Source organism: Gallinula chloropus, assembly GCF_964237585.1.
Source record: "Gallinula chloropus genome assembly, chromosome: 21".
NCBI classification, from domain to species: Eukaryota; Metazoa; Chordata; class Aves; order Gruiformes; family Rallidae; genus Gallinula; species Gallinula chloropus.
This window is the reverse complement of record NC_140106.1, coordinates 6,412,973-6,430,136: the sequence shown is the minus strand read 5'-3', so window position 1 is coordinate 6,430,136 and position 17,164 is coordinate 6,412,973.

Genomic DNA, 17,164 nt, shown 5'->3' with positions numbered 1-17,164 from the left:
TCCTGTGGCTTTCCCTGGCCTCAGCTGGGGTCTTCAGTTGTTTTCATAATGCAGCTGTACAGCAGCCAGAACTGCTTCCCATATTTCATGCATCCCTTTACAGCATATGCCTGCAAGAGGAGGGAGATGATATACTTGCATTACAAAATAAAAATCGGGGCACGATAAGGTTTCATCATCAGAATGTCAACCACAGGAATAGAATACTCTTCCTCTTGAGATGTGTCCTGGCTCGATGCTGGCAGCAACAGGCTCAAGCTGGTTTCCAGTTTGCTTTTAAGAGCACATTTTATACCATTCTGATAGCACAAAGTGGCTTTATGAGGCTTTTTGCTCTACGCCTCTCATCAGCACAACTGTGCTTAAAAGCATGGTGGGGAGAGGCAGCAAAAAGTCTCCTGCTAGCTGGGGGATCTGCAATGCCATTTGCAGACCAAACCAAACCTAAGCTTGAGCTGTGGCTCTTCCCATTTTTCAGTTTACCATGTCCTTCTGCTGAAATCTGATTTGGCATCTTGGCAGCACAGGGTGTATTTTCTGCCTTTTAAAAACAGGCTGACAAGCCACTCTTACTTGACAAAGCCAAGCCTGGGTTTGTCTAACAGTTAAATTACTAATGAGGGGAATTTGCTGCAGCTCCTCAGTGTGCTCTGCTCGCATTCTGTAAGCAGAATAGGGAAGCTAATAAACTAGGGAAAAGAGAAGAAAATCTTAATTCTTTTCACTACTGAGTCTTGATTCAATATTCTCACTCTGTAACAATGAGAACTCATTATCATCATGGGCAAGGAAGGTAAACTGAAGTAAACACCGAACTGTCTCCTTTGCTGAGTGGGCTCCTGTACCAACTGCAGTGGGTGGCACTCTCCAGGCCCAGCATGTTCCTTGGCAGCACGTGTGGGTTGCAGTACCTTTACAATGCCTCTGAGGTGTCTCTGCAGTAGGGATGTTGCTGTTCCATGAATGGAGGGGTGCCCTGCTCATGGGCAATCTGCCTCCATCTATTTCTTCCTCTTTATGTGTCTGTCTCGCTTCCTAGAATCAGGAGGTGTCTTCCTCTGCTCCTACACTTTCCCCTTCTCTTCATGCTGAGAATTAGATAGTTGGGAGAAATAACTGGCTTTAGTCTAAAAATAATAAAAAAAATGCTTTTTGGTGATAACTAAGGCAAAACAAACCCATCTGTTCCTGAAATGCATGTGGGTTTGTTTTCAGCACATACTCGTTAATCATGAAGGCCAAGCAGTTGGGAAAATTTTCCCATCTTTCCCCTTAAAATGACCTTCCAAATAACTCCAAAATATTGGTTTTGACCCTTCCCATTAAATAATATAGAAAATCTGAGGAACTGATGGTTTCTTGCCTGTTTGTTGTCTAGTTATTTACTAATATAAAGAAGAAACAAAAATAGTAGAAATGGACTGTTCTGGTAGGTTTTGTGGAAGTTTCTGAACTAAACAATCTTTGGAGTCTGCCCTTTTCCTGTTGTGAATTAATTTGGCTGTTGGCATCAGTAGCACTACAGAACTGGGATAACTGGGGAGCTGGATCTGGATCATGATTACCTCTAGCACCACAAGATAGTGTCAACACTTCATGAATTGAGTCCCTAAACTGTGGTGGAAATGGGAGGTGGACTGACTCTGTCAATGTGCCTGTCCTATTCTCATTAGAACACAAAATGAGGTCTCTGGGGTGCTCATCCCAAAGTATTTTATAGTATAAGAAGGGTTAATGCCTGTTCTCCCAGACATGATTAAAATCCACTTACTAGAGACTTGTCTTTTGAGGCCAGTCTTTCCAAATTTAAAAGCAGAGTAGTTTGGGAATTTTAGAGCAACTTTTAAAATTCTTATCAAGACTTTTACAGCAGGCAGCTCTGGAAATCTTTTTGGGAAATGACTGATTTCACTAAAGGTCCATTTGTTCATTGTTAATATTTTGTAAGGTAACTTGTGTGTAATCTGAAAACAGCCTGGTGTCTGAGCTTTCTGGAACAACACACCATGTCTGGGGGATTTGCTGAAGCAGACAGGGTTCTCAGTCTGAACAGGAGATGATTTAGCCTTCTATCACTTATTATCTGTCCATTATTTTTAGCAGGCGAAATCACTTTTACTTCTAGGGAAAAATTTGAAAGTGTGAATCAGTTGTGCTTCAGAACTAAATGAGAAGGAAGATTGACGAGATGCACTGATACAGCTTTCCCCTGGTCTTTATAGAGCCCCATTTTATACTTGCTGGCCTGTTATGGTCTGGATTTTTCCATCTGTTAAATGGTGGCTATAATTAGCCTGTCTTTCGCAGCTTTTCATCTTTTGGCACTCCTGATACTTAGCTTTTCCTGTATTTTGATTCCTTGGGAATAAATGTGAGAACAAAACAAATTATAAGCCATCATAATTTCTGTATCAGTCTTCCTTTAGTTCTTTCCTTCTCTTCTTACTCTCCAGCATTTACCATGTTGTGGAACCTCAGAGTGCCTTAGCACCCACTGTTCTTAAGTGGCTGTGAAGTGACCTTGAATGGCAAACAAATATTTAAGTTTAAAATCTCTTACCAAGAGCTATTTGCCATGGATACCTTGTGATTGGTTGCATATGCAGATAGTCTCTTGGAAGTAACAGTGGGGAGGTGTCAAGTCTCTGGTACGGTCTGGTGAGATAGCAGCTTGTGATGAACAAGGGGTGTGAGCATAGCATCCTGGTTAAGGACAAAAAGCAGGCTCTTAGTGGGACTTCAGTGTGCTTTTGTTCATGTGGATCATCAACAGAAATATACCCTACAAAATAAAAAGTAGTTCTTCTAGCAACCAGAAACCAAGGGGTAAGTGGAGAGAAGGCCTGTGGTATAAACCAAGGTCTTACGTCCATGGTGTCTGCGTACAGCTGCTTGGGCGTTGTATGGCCAGATGCGATAAACTCTTTGTTTGAAATAACTTGATCAATTGTACAGAGTGAAAGAGAGTAGGAATGCTACTTTGCTAAGACCTTTAAAGCCCAAACATGATTAAGTTATGGTGACACATCAGTGACAGGCAATATTAACGTGCACATCAGTTGGCCTGCAATAATGGTATCTGCTTTTAGCCTGTGACAGATACCCCAGACAAGGTGTTAAGCTGCAGCCCTTGTATTTGCTGTGGACCAGCAGTGTCTGGAGGCTGTTAGAATAGCTCAGTTGGTGTGAAGTGCATTATGTAGTCAAAACTAAGACTGTTTCTATCTTTGCTAAATAACTTTTATGTTGTTGCAGTATGACAACTGCTGGCTCACCCCTCTAAAGTCCGTTTACTCCTCCAAAACTGTTTCAAAACCCTTCTACATCCATTTATCCCTTTGCAAAGTGGGAATAAACTGCCACAATTTTGCTATACGTTTTTTTAAAGCTATGTGTCCCTCCATTCCTAGTGTGATATTGCAATGGTTGAGATAAATATTGTAACTTAGAACTGTGTACAACAGGACCAGATAAAAGGAATATTTTTCGAATTCCTTGTTTGGGGGGAGGGATCTGTGGAGATACAGAATTAACTCACTATGTGTAGACCCATATAAATACAGCATCACATTAGAAATATCCATTTAATTATGTAGCAGGATGGAAAGGAATATGTCTGGGGTTGATTACTGGGACCACTCTGAATTTCTAGGAAATTCTAAAACTAAAAAGTGCCTTTGTAGAGTGCTGTTGCACAGACCATTAGTGAAGAAGAATCTAATCTTTATTTTTGTGGCTTACATAGCACTGTTCTTTCTCCTATCTCTTTTATTTTTGGCAGCATATCTCAGGAGGTAAAGGGCAACACCACAAAGAATTCTCACTAGATCTCAAGTCCTGTGATGCCTCCATCCCTAACCCTGCAAACCCAGCAACCACTGAAGAGGAGGAGGGAGGGTTTCAATGTCTTGCTAGCCTGGGGAAGACTATAGAAGTATCTCTTCCTGTTGCACCCATGCCCTCTAGACCTCATTTTTCAGTTGCCCGGGGGGTTCTGATTGGTAAATCAGTGACACAGACACCGTGCAGAGACTCCTTTCTACCTAACCTGTACAAATGAGTTGAAGTGATTCATATCCTCAATGCTTTCCTTCCTGGACCTTTATAGAACCGTAATCCAGTGAAGTGTCAGTCTGGCTGGAGCCAGAGCCCTATAAAAGAACTGACCCTGTCGTCTGCATTGAGAATATATGACTGATTACAGAAAAGCATGGCTGCCTTGGAGGGCTGTAGCTGTGAAATACTGCCTAAGGGACTGCAAATGGAACAGAGATGATGAACGTGTAATTACAGAATTGAGATACTTTCCAGTCCCAAAGTAGCATTTCACAGCTATTACTGCAAATGAGAGAGAGCATTTACTTTACTATTCATGTTTCTATCCTTTAGAATGCTCTTTATTTATTTTTATTTTGAAAGGAGACCCAGTTCTTAGATCTAAAAATGAAACAAGGTGGTTTCAGGGGGAATTGAGAGTAGGCTCCTATTCTTGCTTCACAGTGGGGATGAAAGGGTCCCTTCATCTTCTAAAGAAAGGCATAGCAAGAATTAGTGGAATAAGCTGAAGCAAGATAGATGCAAATTGAACATAACGGTGTGGTTGGCTGCCAGTGCAGCAGACTACCAGGGGAAGTGATATCTTCAAACTGAGATAGGACTCCTTTTGGAAGCATGTTTTAGTCAAAATTGGGTTTGTTCCAGAGGTAAATGAATAAAATGTAATGGTTTGTGCTAAATCTGGGGGATCAAACTAAATTGTTTGTGTTTCTCCCTGGTATTGCACTCTTAAGGATACCTGTCTTGCTTTTCTGATTCCAAGTTGCCAGTCCTTAGCTGGATAAGCTGGTGTGCTAGGTCTGAAATTTTCTTAACTGAAGAACTCCTTACAGAGAGTGTTTTTCTAAATTGTTTTATATTTTATTGATATTCATTTAACAGAAATGCCTTTTTACATGAACAAATTTTGAAGAAAACATTAAAAGGATTGGCATAAAAACTTGGCCTTGTTAGCAACCAGGAAAAAGGCTGGTTACACACACTATTTTTTCACGTTCATAGGACCAAGGATTTTATAGACACAGGAAGAAATGAAAGAGGTGTTGGAACTCATCATCGCTCTTAGTGGGGACCAGCAAATAGAGCAAGGGTGCTAGACATGGTTAGCTCATAGAGAACAGGAATTATATTCTACAAGTACAGCAGCAGCATCCCTGGTGCAGCCCTTCATCCTTCCCAGGAGGAAGTCTTTCTCTAGTCCTGTTTCTGACAGAGGTTAGCAGAAACGAAGGCAAGAGTTGGTATTGGTATTAATCCAGATACAGGAGAAACCCTTTGCATCTGTTTTGTGGGAGGAGACTTCAGCAGCTGATTGGCACAGGGAGATGTGTCTGTTTAAACAGTGCTTGGAAATGGTTTTCACTGGGTTCCAAATGGGAACACTCCACCATCTGGGGGCATCTGAACAGGCCTAGTGGGTTTTGAACAAGGCATGTCCACAATTCCCCAGTGAAGGAGGCTGGTAGAGAAATCCCTGTGGAAGCATGTTGCCCTGAGAGGTTGTGGAGTCTCCTTAGTTGGGAGATGTAAAAAAAAAAAAACAAACAGCCCTCAAAACAATGCCAAACAAAACTAAACCCCTGGCCATTGTCTTGGGCAGCTGGCTTTAGGTGGCCAAGCTTGTGCCAGGAGGGTTGGATAAGGTGATCTCCTTCCAACCTTAACCACTCTGATTCTGAGCAAGCAGAGCTGACAGCCCAGTTCCCCCCAGAGCACCACCAGTACTGAGATTGAAGCACGATGCTGGAACACAACTGCCACAGATCACCAGGTACCAGCTACCTCATTGGGCACAAAGGCTCTAGTGTGGACAGGACAAATTATGTCACCTCTGTGCGACACTGAGAACAGGCAGCAGGGAGATAGATGGCTGCAGTTGTGAAGCATGTGAAATGTCAGTCAGTTAGTTTAAAAAGAGTAAAAGAGTCCTTAGAGAGACTCTTTTTATAACAAACTTATATGATCTGACAGTCACACACTCCAAAATTGAATTAATAAATCATTCACAGCTCTGGTTGGAATAGTTAATACATGTTTTGTGCCCCAGCAGAGAGGAAAATGGCCTGCTTTCCTTGCTTTATGACATATTAGGCCTAAATAGAATTAATGATAAGGCTTTCTAACTTTATTTACTGTGGAGAAGAGCTGTTTCTAAGGGAATGGTAAGGGAGGAATGAGCTATGAATAGATTATTTCCTCAATATAGGGTTTTAATAACGTGCAGCTCTTCTACTTATTGCCCTGTATGCTACGGCAGTGGGATGCATGGGGAGAGGGGGATGACTTTGCATGTGGTGAGCAGGTAACGAAGTTGGTTCTGCAGATGAGTTGCCACAAGTGTAACCTTTGCATCTGTTTGATGGGTGCACACACCCAGTGCACCCATGTCTCTTGCAAGGGCTCAATGAATAAAACTCTTCATCCTGCATGTTGTGTGAAGTGCTACCAATTAGCTCTGAGTATGAAAATCTGAAAAGAAATAACACTTGGAGAGAATTCAGGATGGTAAGAGCTAGACAGCATGTCTAGATTATATGTTGATAGTCAACAAGCTAGAGGCTTGGTTTCTCAGGAGGAGCAGCTCAGAGTTTTAGAACTCTGTTCACATCTGTCCTTGGCCATTCAGTCACAGATCATTCTGTTCCTGGCAGTCAGCAGTATAGGATGCTTCTCTGGAAAACAGGTAGAACCCTACCCTGAGGAAAACTACCTTGTCTCTGTCTCAACAGGAAGCTTTTTCTCCCAGGCCTCTGCACTCTTCAAAAAAGGATTTTTTCATGTAGTTGTCTCAATATTTTTGTCTGTGCGAAGAGATTATAGAACAGAGGACAGTATGGCTAATTAAGGAGCTAAAGAAGTGGTAAACCTATAAATCAGATTTTCCCCCTCTTGCTGTAGAAGTTAATAATTGAAATGTTAAAGTGTATTAGATGCAATGAATAATTAAACCAAATTGTAAAGTAAATGTCCACTTGACGTGTCGGACAAGTTAGTTGTGTTCTACTCCTCTGACATCAAGAGAGATCCCATGTCTTTCCAACCAGGGGCTTCCCAATTTGGGGGGGAAAAACCTGCCTTAGGAACTAGAATTTTACCCCTGCAGCTTGCCTCTTTGTTTGATGGCTTTTTTACTCCTGAGCTTGATAAACTCTTAGAAAAGGATCTTAAGTTATTTAGTAAACATTTACCAGAGTCAATGTCAGGCCTCCTCTTTATGGGGTGTATTAGGAGATGGTGTGTGCTCCTTTGGTTGTGTTGCTTGCATCTGTCAGTGGCTGCTGGCAGAGAATGCAGAACTAGCTGGGCTGACTTGGTACACTAGGAGTTTGTTCTGAGCACATCATCAGGAAAATCATGTAGCTCTTGAGGCAGGATTTGTCCCTGCCTGAAGGGGTTCATTCTGCTTTCATGATATGCACTGATCAATAGCATGGACGTGAAAACCAAAGTAACGCTTATCATGGTGCTACCTCGTGCCTCCCTCCCTCTTCCTTTATATCAGTTCTGTGTGGTTATATCACTTGTTTCCCATTAGCCCTCCCAAATACGAGTGCTTGGTGCTTACTCTGCCACGTGTTGAATACCAGGGTTAACTTCAAGCACGTGCATAATCTGTTCAACCTCACAACATATTCCTAAGTGCTTTCCTTTAAAAACAGTTCAAAAGCTGTTTTGTAAAATTTCATGTACTTTGTGGACTGAACTGGTGATGTAGACATGTTATACTGGTCCATTATGGATTCAGTCTCTAAATGCATTCTTTTTCCAGCATGTATGTCATGGAGTGATGTGGTTAAAGTGCTGCTATCCTGTAAGTGAAGAGGTGTTGTGTGATTTATATAAGGTGCAGGCTTGGATGGCTTCCTGAGGTACCTTCTCTTTCATGTGAAGTATTTCACAGCAGCACAATTCTTCTACAGATCCCAGCCCAGTAGGTTGGTGTTAACCTCAGGCAGAGGTGTTCTGCATTAATGTTCTGGGCTATAAACTGTAGTGGCAAAGGGAGGAGGTGGATGTTCCTCACAGCTGTTCCTGTTGGATCCTCAGTAACCTGCAGCAGAGAGCACAGGAGCCGCAGTTGAGATTGTGAGTCAGAGTCTTTCAACTAAACTCTGCTCTGTGTCAAGTTGGAAAGATAAGGTGACAAAGAGGGAAGTGTGCTGTCAGATGTTAGTCACTGCCTTCGATAAACTTGTTGCAGAAAACTCCAATTTTCTCCGAATTCTGCAATTCACTCTTTAGTGACTTTGAGAACATAGTGTGTGGTTACAAATTGGGCACAGACAGATGTGATAGATTTGGACCTTTTGTGCTGTTTGGATTCATTAGTTTCTCTAATTACTGGAAAGGGAGCAGTTTTCATATACTCAGGATGCAGTTCTGTTTAAACTAATGTGAGGAAGGCCAGAGCAGTCAAAGATAAGTTAATGTATAGATACTCACGACTTGTTAACCTAAGGAAAACAATAATTCTCATTTCAGTGAAAACAGTGACAGTTATTGACAAGGCTGGACTACACTGAAGAGTTAAACCTGCCTTCCAAATGCTTCTTAATTTTCACAACCGCTTTGCAATGCATGAAATCCACATCTTCAAATGGCATAAATCAGCATGGGCACACTGAGTCAATCTAACCCGGGATCTGGCCCCTTCCATTTAGCATCTCTGTGGGAGTCTAAAGTAGCTACATGTGTTAAGTGGTCTGGCAGCACAATGCGATTGAATGGACCCTGGTGTGTCAGCCAGCTGAAATGGCCTTAAAATGGTCACAGTAATTCTCTCTGCAATTTGATTCTTAACATGTTAAAGCCACAAAAGGGAAGAAAGGGCAGAAAGTTATTTTGCGTAGATAAAAATAACGAGTTTTGGAAGTAAGCTGTCTTTTCCATTATGGGCCACACTTATGCCAGGTAAGATTAATGAAATATTCAGCCAATGCCACCCTGGAGGTGAACTCATCCTTCAGTAATTCATCCAACCTTTAATTAGACTTAAAAGAAAGTCATTGTCAAATTAATTCATCCCTTATGTTATTTTGGAGCAATTTCTGTTCCCAAGATGTTGAATCACTGAGAAACTGCAGAGTACCTTGGGATTCGTCTCTTAAAATTTGAGAGCAGTAGTGAAAGGGTAAAGTTAGTTTATTTTAGGCCAAAATATTTTGTTTAAAGAGGACAAACAAATACATATAAATACACAAATACATTCGAAGTGAAACTGGTTTAATTGTTCACTGTATCAGTGGTGTAACTGAGGTCTCTCCCTCCCTCCACAGACACAACAGTGGTGCACTGGGTCAGGTAATTCCCATCGCAACTCAGTTGTGATAATTCCTATCACCACACAGTTGAATTTGGAGAGATCTCTGGAAATCTTCTATCCCCTTGCTTGAAACATCCAGGGGATGTTTTGAGACCAGCTAGACCAGCTTGTGGTGAGCTGTGTCCAACCAAGCTTGAACATCCCCAACAATGAGAACTCTAAAACCTGTCTGGGGAACCTGTCTGGTGCTTGATCAACCTCACAGTAAAAAAAGACAGGGAAAAAAGTTTTTGTCTTATGTTTTAAGTGGAATTCCTTGGAGTTGTGCCTGTTACGTCTTGTACTGTCACTGGCTACTGCTGAGAAGTCTGGCTCAGTCATCTTGTCATCTTTGTCCTATGGGGAAGATGTGGAATGAAATGAGAAAGCTGAACCTAAGGCTGGGGAGGCAGAGACTAGGAAATGAGGCTTTTAATAGAGCCTGGCAGGCTGGCTGGAGGATTAGAAGCTTCACTGGGAAGTTTCACTGCATAAAGCAGGGTTATTTGAACAAGTGAAACTGCAGAAAGTCCCCCCTCATGGACACCATAGGCAATAAGGAACTCAGTCCAAAGTCCTTAGCTGGTAAACAGAATCCCATTCATCTTCAAGAATGGGGAGTCTTACTCTTAATCCCACCTCCTGCCTGAATCAGAGATGCAGCGTGTGAGCTCGTTTCCTTCGGGGTGACATGCACAGGATGGAATTTAAAGCAGAAACTTAGAGGTCTTTTCTGAGTGAGTGTCTTGCCAACTAATCAAAGCTGTTTCCTTGAAGCCACTCTATAAATAAACCTTGAATAAAGTATGACTGGTAATGCTAAATATGTTGAAAATAAAGGTTTGTGGTGGAGCTGTAAAGGGTTTTCTTCCACAGCTACAGAAGGAGCCTTTTTCAGCAAGGTTATGGTGTCTTTGGAGTTTGTGGTAAATAAGTGTACTGGCATTGCAAGAAAAATACACAGAAATGTGCAAGGGTTTTTTTCCATGGGTGTTTATATATATATATATATAGGTTATTGGTGGCTGACTGTAAGAAGGATGCTAGTATGCAAACAATGCAGTTGTAATTCAGGGTGATTTGGCTGTTGTCAGTTTGTCTGGGGGGGTTTAGCTAAAATGCACAAAACCCTCATTTCTTTTCAGAGTTGTTTCTTCTTGGGAATGAAACCAGGAACTGGCCCTTGGGTTTAGGGGCCTTAAAAAATGATCTCAAATCGGAATGATGTGAAATTCTGTTAAACCCTCGTTTCATGGGGGGGTAGAACTGCTTTGCCCAAGTGTGTTAGCACTTGTGGAGCAGGCACCAGGTGTAATTAACTTCCAGTACAGTTCTGATCCAGTCGCTGCCTGGCTGTGCTAGGGCAGGAGATCTGGTTCCCCCCGCCCTTGATTTAGGATATGATCTGTAAATAAATGAAAAAATAGCAATGCATCTTTCCTCCCTAAATTATCCTGTAAGGAGTAAAGGGAACATAGTTCTGTGTGTGCAGCACTCGTTCTAGTGCCCAGCACGCTGATTATGCTGTTGGTAACAGCGATAGCCACAGTGAAGGTCAGCAAGGAGCACACTCTGCTATGAATAGCAAAGAAGGATCACATCCCTCCTTTACCCTTGTGTATCGTGATCATTCTGCTGCTTCCCAGCTCTTCCTTGCACATTAAAGTGGTACACCACGAACAAATTTTGTGGCATTTTCTTGATAGCTTTTCTCTTTACCCTTCACTTTTAATGGCACAATGGCTTATTAAAGCTGTCTCAGTACATAGCTCTTTGAGCTGAACGTGCTGTTATTTAGTTCTGCTGTGAGCCATTGAAATATTAATTTACCCTAATTCCTGTGTTTAATCTCACGTTTATCATTCTCTCCTAAAATGAGCCTAACAGTTACAGTTTCAGATCAAAAGCTCTATTCACTGGAATCCCTCACTGTGTGCAGGAGTAGGAGATGCAGGTTTCCTTTTACATGCTTCTCTGACTTCAGGTCTGAACCCTGCCAGGCTGGTCTCTAGCTTCCACTTAGCCCAGCATCTCCCCTGGCCTTGAGGAAGGGCTCTTCCTTAGGAATGTTGTTGCAGGTATGTGGTACTTCTAGTCTTCCTGGGGTCAGCAAACCCAAGAATTAATGTAATAAATGCCTCATTTCTGTGCATTAGAGGCTGCTCTGTTATTGACAGAGGAAAACACCCAGGAATGTTTCCAAGCATAAGTTGGTTTTGCTCTTGGATAAAGAATAACTGTTTTGTAATCAGTACAAAGCTCTAGTTTTCACCTCTTAGTGTCTCTCCTTGACAGCTTCCCAATGCTATCTGGAGACAATACATACAAGGTGATAAATCTTAATGATATCTTAAGTCTGAATTATTAATCTCTTTTCTTTGATGTTACATAATTGGTAACGATCATATTGATGTTCCTGAGGGGACTTGAGAGGCGAGGGATTTAGTGCAGAGGAAGGATTACCACACACACTGAGCTACCCAGAGCTGGCAAATCCTAGTGTAGTGGACAGTGACCTTTCTAAGGGCTGTGATGACACCCTGTCCCCATGTCATTATGGCAGGGAAGGCTTTGGTTTAGAGGCAGCTAAACCAAAGTAGTCATGTCAAAGCTGAAAAAAATCCTCTTGCAGATGAGCTGTATTTTTGCCAAGTAACAGATTTTGGCAGCGTACTGTTCTCAGGTGTAAACCACATTGTTATGTGTCAGTGCATTAATAAGCGTTCTAGCCAAAGCACAAGCATCTTTCCTCACTTACAGGAGCTGAGAGTGGACTTTCAGCTGCTGCAGAGATCTGTAAATTGAAGCTCTTTATCTGACAGGTAGCACAGGCTAAGAAGAGATTCCTTTTTATACGTGTTTGTCTTTCTCTTTGCTAATCTTTGCTTGACATTTCCTTGTAAAACTTGGGTCAATTGTGTTTTTCTTTTCTTTCTCTAAAAAACCTTTCCCAAAAAAGCCCACCTGCCTCTGTCAGGCTAGAAAAGAAATGCTGATGAAATGTCATGGACTCAGAACTTGACTTTGCTTACATTGGGGTAAATCCATTAATTAATCCCCCCCAAAAGCAATAGAGTCTTGTAGCAATTTTTGCTGGTATCTACAGCAGTCATGCATGTTTGCTTTTGTGGGATGCGGTCCTGTTTCAGATGGGGGATGCAGAGGGATTTTGAAGTTCTTTGGGCATAGGAAAATTGATGTCTGCAGTTGTATTAAGTCATCAGTCCCCCAGTGATTGTGCACAGCTCCACTGTAAATCTTTTCAGACTGCAATGAGGTCACTCTGAAATCAACTTCAATTGAATAATCAACTTTTAAAATAAAACTGCTTCAAACTGGTGGCTGTTCAAACATAGAGAGTGGGTTCTTTATGAACTATAACCCTCGGGTTTCTAATAAAGGTAGAAGTCTTGTTTTCCTTAACTTACTGCGGTGCTTGTAATGACACCCTCAGATAACAGCAGAAAGCCATCTCTTTCCTGACACAGCATTTTACGTGTACACATCATTGTTACTGTTTGCTGATGACAGAGCCTGCATTTTTGATGGACAAATGTTATCCACGTGCTTTCAATTCTGAGCAATCTGCTTTTGGAATTATTTCAGTCACAATTTAAACTTGAGCTGGTGAAAGCTTCATTGTTGTAGTGTCAGGTCCTTTCAGCAGTTCTGTTAGTAAAACGACCACCTATTTGTCATGCCCATGGGGAAAAGGAGCCCTGGGAAGGGAGAGGTTTTACATAAACTGTTTCCAAAATCTGATGATCCTGGCTTTGGTAGGAAGGGTTTTAACTTGTCTGTGTGCTGTATGTATTAATTAGAAACCAACATGTTGCTTAGAAAATTTATCTGTTGATTAAATGGACATGCATTAAATGATAAAGATTGGATATCATCAACAGTGCTCTGGATTTCCAGCTCCTTTGCCCTGAGCAAGTAATAAAGGTCTGGGGAGGAGTATGGCCAGCAAATAGAACTCTTGATGCCATTGCTGATGCAACGGTCCTTTCCAAGGTTGTGACATACTTGAATGTGGTACTGTCAAAACAACCTTGCTCTAAAGAGCAAAGCTTCACCTCATCTTCAAAGCACTTGGGCTTTTCTATAAATACAGTTTGATTCTTCATTGCACTTTTCATATGAAACTCTGCACATCAGTATAAATGACTTGCAGTGATGTATGTAGTTATGAGAGTAAACCACATCAGCTGATGTAAAGAAGCAAGCCCCACTGATCTCATCAAAGCCTGCAGAGTTGTAGGACCTGAGGGTCTAGCCCTGTGGTCTAACTTTACTCAGCTACAAGGGAGTCACTTAAACTTTTCATTCTGATGTTAGTAGAAAGTGTAAACATATAAAACCAGATCCATGTGGCTTTTATCTTCTAGCTATAACATTTCAAACAAATATAGAAAGGATATAAGTGTTCTGCACTTTGCAAACAGCCTTTGGTTATCAGTGTGTGTTTCACTGACTACTCCAAAGCATTCAATGTAACATCCAATGCGAATGTGATCCAATCCAATGTGATCCTGGGAGTTCAGAGCATCTCACTTTATTCATTGCAGATCTCTATCAGCACCAGACCAGCTCAGAGGACTACAGGAAAAAGTAAATGACTCTTGCTAAACAAGCCTACACATGAAAAACAACTCCTATGCTTATGGAAAAGACAGCGTTGGGACAGAAGGCACCAGAAGACAACTAGAAAAGTAAGTCTGTGAGTTCCTAGGCACTGCATTTAGCTCACTGACAAGGAAACTGCTTAATCCTTGACATTTTCAGTGTATGTTGACATTGCTTTGCTTAAAGTATGTGTAGGTGTCATACCAAAACTTAATAGCACATTTACTGAAACAGCCCATTGTAGCATTATGATCCCTCTGTTGCTGTTTACATAGGCCATTTACTTTGAGAAAAGAGATGTCTCCAGGGTATTCAGGCATCTAGATACTTCAACCCTGAAATAGTTAAAGTGGAGGAGGAAGTAAGTTTGTTTATTAATAAACCGATTTTTTTCTCTAGGTTATTTACTTTAATAAGCTAATTACTGAGGACAATAGGCTCTGAATTAACTTTTCTACCAACAGTTATTTTAAGTATTTTACTTGAGGAAAAACAGTCAGCTTGTTTGTCTGTCTTTGATGGAAGACTCATGAAAAGAATAATCCATTTGGACAATACCACCCTGGGACTGTGTAGAATGCAAAATGGCTTTGTGACATGCAGAAAAAATTCTCAGTTGATTTATCTTAGTCATCACAGGTTTCTGCTCAGAAAGGTGTTACATCTCTTTAGAATTAAATCAATAACTCAAGTTATATAAACTTTGGACTTCAAACAAAATAAGTGCCTATAGAAAGAGGCCCTTGGTCTAGAAGCAATGAAGTAATAACATTTGGCCATGTATTTTGAATTCTGCTTGGTTTATCAGTAGCTTTAGTGAAGCTAATAAAAATGTAAACACTGAAATACTGGACCAAATTTGAAAAGCAAACAGTATTTTTTTCCAGTCTGTCATAATCATGTCTCCTTTAAAGTATGAGCGTCAGATTTCTGTTGAGTTAAAAGGATGCTACACACTGATATGCCATTGATCTCAGTCTGGCTTTGCTAGCAAAGTTTGTACAGGAGGTTTAAGCATCCTTTTTCGGTGGCTGCAAAGAGATGGATTTTTAGTTGCTGCTAATGCTCTGACCCCCTGAAAAGGTTGAAAGCTGGAACTGAGCACAGTGGGCGAGTGGACATCTTTGAAAGTACTTGTTAAATGTTCTGGGGTTACCTGCAGTATTGCAGTTGCTGCAAGTCACTGCAGTTTTTGCTGGCTGTGTGAACACCATCACCTTTACTTAGTGTCTGTATTCTAATATGCTGTAACAATGATTGCACAAGACTAATTGCATTTCTTAATTTACTTCTTAACATCCTCTGGTTTGGGGTTTTGTGGGAGGGTGCCTAGAAGTGCACACTCTGATTTTTAGTGCTATTCACTATTGTGTCTGGCTTTTATATGCTTGTTGTTAATCTATTTAAAACAAACAGCCCCGGTGTGCTTGATCTTCCTAACACAAGCAGCTGTGGCTGAGTAATTCTACAGTCTTCTAATACCCTTGCAGCCAGGTGAATGCTATTATCTTTGTCAATTTGGTTGCATAATTAATAACCTTGTAGAGCAAATGCAGCATTCAGCAATAGAAGCATCAGTATGATTTTAATACAAATGGCTTTACTAGCAGGCAGCCAGTGTGCTTAATGGGCTTAAACAAAATAATAACAAATGACTTTTGCTTTGTACAGGCCAAAATGTCACTACCATCCTGAGATAGTGATGCTTGACCTACTTACATCTTTATCTGCAATGTGCCATGTCCATGTCTCTTCTTGTACCACTTCATTTGTAGCCTTGCTTGCTCCATCAAGCCTCTAACATACGCTGCAGTCACTTGCTGTCAGAAGCATTCACCCTTTCTTCCATCACTGCTCAGGAAGCCCATATCAATAAGATATTGTTGTTACATAGCTGTCATTTCTGCCCTCCAACAAATCTTGTCGCTGCAGAGTGTCTGGAGGTTGTGGATGCCTAATACTGTTCTTCCCTGCTCTGTCAATTGATTTCAAGGCTGCGTACCCATGTCAGACTGAATGCGAGGTGCAGGGAGCCTGTCTGATAGGGTTTCATAGGGATCCTGGCACTTCCACATGGCACCCATTTCCAAACAGGATGTTCATCATCTTCCCCACTCCTCTGCCTGGTATTAGTTTCTTACAGCTCTGCTCTCAGGCAGGCTGGAAGGCAGTTGAAGTCCTCGTGTCGATTCTCCACTGAGAGCTTGCTGTGTTTGGGGAGTGAAGCTGATGTGAAGCTATTCCTGCTCAGCACCCTCCATGGGAAAGACTCTGTACAGGGTGAGATTTCCACTCTAGACCTATGCACCAGGTTCAGCAGTCACTCACCTTCACCAACACTAAATTAACAGCCAAAAAGAGCTGTAGATAGTGACATGAAATATCTCCAGAAGTGGGGTGAGACCTTGGGTTGTCTGAATCTACCTCTGGGGCAATATGTGTAAGGTAGGTTCTGTTGTGGCTGTAGTAACCCAGATGTGTTTCACCTTGAAATGGAAAAATGTCTTGTGTGAATGTCCTTCCTTGTGAAGGAAAAGTCCATCCTACACTGCTCTAACAAAATTATACTTTAAGGCTTCAAATTTGCATGGAATTTGGGGAATAAAACTCTATCTTGCTATAGGGGCCTCTTTCCTTGCTCTGGTGTTAAAAGTTCTTATTTCCTCTGCCTGTGTCAGTGACCTGGTGGGAATTTTAAAGGAACATCTGCTTGCCACTGAAGAGTTATGCTAGTTCTTAGGCTGTGTCTGTGCTGCAATCTGATATCAGGCTGCAGCTTAGTAGAAATACCCAAACAACTACTGAATGGCTTACAGAGTTAAATTACTCCCCAGAAAATGCTGTGTGGACTTCAGACACCTGGAAAAGGTAAACTGTCAGTCTCGTCAGCAAGAACTTTCAGGTTGCATTCTCTCTGGTAGTTTGCTGTAGTGTGTTCTCAGAAAAACAGTGGGTAGCACAGAACATCTGCTAGTCTCAGAATATCAGAAGATGATAAAATCAAGAGAACTGATTAACTGGCTATGTAACACTGTGCTGGGAAGCACATGATGACAGAATCAAAATTGCTGCTTTTTCTTTGTATCCAACCCTTTACTAGGCTTGTCTAGAAGTTGAGGTGCAGCCTCTAAGGCTTAAATGTAATTACATTTCTACTGATGTCATGTTTCTATCTGGTAT